General features: G+C 33.9%; 1 long non-coding RNA gene and 1 other non-coding gene across 2 annotated transcripts; both read right to left on the bottom strand.

The window, feature by feature from the left end:
- Positions 1-816: 816 nt before the first annotated feature.
- Positions 817-1,011, bottom strand: LOC117281492 (U2 spliceosomal RNA). Its single transcript, XR_004512124.1, has one exon. It is a non-coding gene; the product is annotated as a U2 spliceosomal RNA (small nuclear RNA).
- A 635-nt stretch (positions 1,012-1,646) lies between these two features.
- On the bottom strand, positions 1,647-3,641 carry LOC138900731 (uncharacterized). The gene is made up of 2 exons (XR_011411960.1): positions 3,497-3,641; positions 1,647-2,225 (listed from the first exon to the last, which is right to left on the bottom strand). It is a non-coding gene; the product is annotated as an uncharacterized lncRNA (long non-coding RNA).
- Positions 3,642-3,854: the final 213 nt, after the last annotated feature.

Genomic DNA, 3,854 nt, shown 5'->3' with positions numbered 1-3,854 from the left:
AACCATTCGGCTGTCGGAACTCATTGGCTCATTTAATCCACAGCTTAGTCTGGCTTTTATCTTATCCTTCTATTCTAGGCGAGGAGGAAAATTTAGAATAAATAGCCCTAGAAAAAACTACAAACTAGTCAAAGGACAACCTGCCTTATTCTTCTCCCGTTCGGAACTCCTATTTTCTCGGAGATAGCTTGGTCTGTGCTAGAACAACAACAACCACTTTCTCTGGGGACAATTGTGTTGCGTAGGGCTTATTTACATGGAAATCATTCCCTACTAGAATCTCTCCATTCTCAAGGCCTGAGTCGGAAATCTCTGGTTAAAGGTGGAGAGATCTCATCCATCCTACCATATCTCTTGATTAAAATAAGTACTTTGGATTGCACCCAAAACAATTAAATTGTAGAGCACGATAGCAGGATAATGTTGTTGATATTTAAAATTTAATACTCTGCCAAGTCCATTGTCAAAATTATAGTAAAACCAAGTAACTTGTAATTATATACCTTCATAAAATAAGAGTATCACAATTTGTAGGAAAAATCAATATTCAGTTTCAAAATGTTTCAATTTTATTTTGAACAATACCAAATCAACGACAGCATTTTAAAAATAAACAAAAATGAAAACTTAACAAGTCAACAGAATTGTAGAAAAGAGAAGAAAACCTCATTTATGCTATTCATATCATAAAACGATTTAACGCTCAGATCAAATTATAAAAAGGTCGAAAGAGAAAAACTAATTTCCCTTAACAGACAGCTTGTGAATACACAATGCAAGTTAAATCAAGGCACATAAAAAACTGTAGTAGATTTGGCAGGGTGCGCCAGGCCGTTGCAATAGTGCAATGCATGGGCGACGCTTGAAAGCCCAGATAGCAAGCTACCTTAGTGGACTCTCCCCTTAAAAAATAGAGTTAATATCATGTGAGTCAATGACTCACATATCAGATATTAAACTGATAAGAACAGATACTACACTTGATCTTAGCCAAAAGGCCGAAAAAGGTATGCTTTGAATCGTTTACGACCTGCATATTTTATATCAGTTCTCTCCTTTCTGGTTTGTGTTAGCTTTCGATGTGGATTTCCTGCAGATTGGAGAATTTTATGTTGCATATGCCCATTTTCGAGCCTGAAGACACAACAGGGAAAAACTAGAGTACTAACTCATTTTTTCACCTTATGCTAAGTTTACAAATTTCACATTTAACTAATGGACAAAGATGAAATATCAGCCAAAACAAGGATTATGATTTGAAGATTTGTTCTACCATTTAGCCGATATTGAACCTCGTGGGTTTATTTTTAATAATAATAAATGCTGGCAAACTTAAACAAATGGAGTTATGCGAGAGATACCCAAGTAAGGGTCCCCAACAATACAAATATCCAAAATAAAATGTTTATATGTGCATATATTAAAAGAATAACTTGAAGGGGATCTCGGAGCTGTTAGAGTAGTTTGTAAATATGTGGGAGTTCCACATCGAAGGTTTTGTAAATATGTGGGAGTCCCACATCGATGGCCACAAGCCATTTAGTTGGCTTTGATCTTATTTTCGTATTTTATTTTGGAACAACTTTTTGTTATTTAAAATTTGAATTTAAGATTTAAATTTTGAATTAACAGAAAAGTTGTGGCTATTCGTGAAAACGGACAACTCTTCCGAAAAAGTCTCCTTTTCTTATCTATAAATACAGAAGACATCCAGAAGTAGTGAATTCAATCTGCACGTATGTTTCAAGCTTTGTTGTATCCTTATAGAGAATTGCTTATAATTCCTAAAGTATATACAGGCAATAATTCTTGAAAGATAGTGATCTTTCACGCCTCAAAGCTTTTTTAGTCCTCTGTTACTTACCTATTTTTTTCTAACAATTTTCATGAGTTATTTCTGCAATGGAGAAATTATTGGCTACTGTTGAGAATCCGAAAGACTTAATCAAATTGGATCGCTTTGATGGATCAAACTTCAGTCGTTGGAAGGACAAGATGATCTTCTTACTCACTGCGCTGAAAATCTTTTATGTCCTTGATCCATTGTTGGCTGCACTACCAAAACCTACCCCGGAGGATACTGATGCGATCAAAGCAGAGAGGAAGAAACAAGAAGAAGATGAACTGCTTTGCCGAGGTCATATTCTGAATACTTTGACTGATCGATTATACTATTTTTACTCCAATCTAAAATCTCCAAGGGAAATCTGGACGGCGTTTGTAGGCTGCATATGAAAATGAGAAACAAGGTATCGATAAATTCTTATCTTTGCAGTATTTCGAATTTAAGATGGTAGATACAAAAGCCTATAATGGATCAGATACATGAGTTACAAATCTGTTTCAAAACTAAGTGATCTTGAAGTGAAAATTCCTGATGCACTTCAAATAGGTGTGATTCTCTCGAAATTGCCTTCTTCCTAGAATAACCTCAAAAAGAAAATTCTGCATTCTACTGATAAATTAACTATAGAACAATTTCGAACTCATCTTCAAATTGAAAGTGAGACTCGTGCTCGTGATAAAATTGTTCACGCCTCTAGTTCTACAGTTAATATTGTAGTCAGAATAAGTCGGGAAACAAAAATAAAAATCTAAAAGTTTCAAAGAAGTCTCTTAATAAAAAGAGAAACAATATGAATTGTTATCATTGTGGAAAGAAAGGCCATAAGATTCGAGACTGCAGGTTTAAGAAAGCAGGAATAAATTTTCATTTAGGAGATGTTGGAAAATCTGGAAATTCAAGAAATTCAGAGAAGGTAAACACAGTAGAAAGTTCTTCACAAGGGATGGTGGCTATGATTTCTGCTATACCAACTGAGATGGTTAAAGAGTTGAACATGGCTGCAACAATCACAAAGAATCAAGACTGGTGGTTGGATTCTGGTGCAACAATTCATGTCTATCACTACAAGAATATGTTCAAGACTTATTTGGAAGTTAAAGATTCTGAAAAGGTGCTGATGAGCAATCATGTTACAGCCGAAGTTGCAGGAAAAGGAACAGTTGAAATCAACTTTACATCTAGATAGAAGTTGACTCTTCTGAACGTGTTCCATGTTTCTTAAATTATGAAAAACTTGATTTTTTCTAGTTTACTTTCTAAGAGAGGTTTCAAAAATGTAATTGAGTTTGATCATGTAATTGTGTTTAAGAGTGGTCTGTTTGTAGGAAATGGGTACCATTTTGATGGCATGTTCAAACTAAGTGTTAATGCAATAAATTGTGCTTCTGCTTATACCGTTGTGTCTGATTCTAATTTATGGCATGCTAGATTAGGCCATTTAAATTTTGGTTCTTTAAATTATATGTCCAAAAATGGTCATATCACTTACAAAACTGAACATGGAAGAAAGTGTAAAATATGTTTACAAGCGAAAATGACTAAGAAACCATTTCGTAAAGTTGAAAGATTTATAGAATTGTTACATTTAGTGCATTCTAACTTATGTCAATTAAATGGAGAATTAACTAGAGGATGTAAAAGATACTTTACCACTTTTATAGATGATTTCTCTAGATTCACACATGTTTATCTACTTAGAACAAAAGATGAAGCATTTCTAAAGTTTAAGAAATATAAGCCAGTTGTGGAAAATCAAAAGAGTAGGAAAATAAAATTATTCGAAGTGATAAAGGAGGAGAATACTTTCCTACTGAATTTAGTAATTTCTGTGAAGAGCATGGAATAATACATCAAAGAGTGCACATTATACACCACAACAAAATGGATTGGTGGAAAGGAAAAATAGGACTTTAGTAGACATGATTAATTCTATGTTATTAAATGCACATTTACCGCACAATCTGAGGGGTGAAGCACTACTTACTGCTTGTCATATATTAAATAGAAT

Source organism: Nicotiana tomentosiformis, chromosome 11, assembly GCF_000390325.3.
Source record: "Nicotiana tomentosiformis chromosome 11, ASM39032v3, whole genome shotgun sequence".
Taxonomy (NCBI): domain Eukaryota; kingdom Viridiplantae; phylum Streptophyta; class Magnoliopsida; order Solanales; family Solanaceae; genus Nicotiana; species Nicotiana tomentosiformis.
Note: the sequence above shows the minus strand (reverse complement) of the source record. Positions and strands in the feature narration are given on the sequence as shown.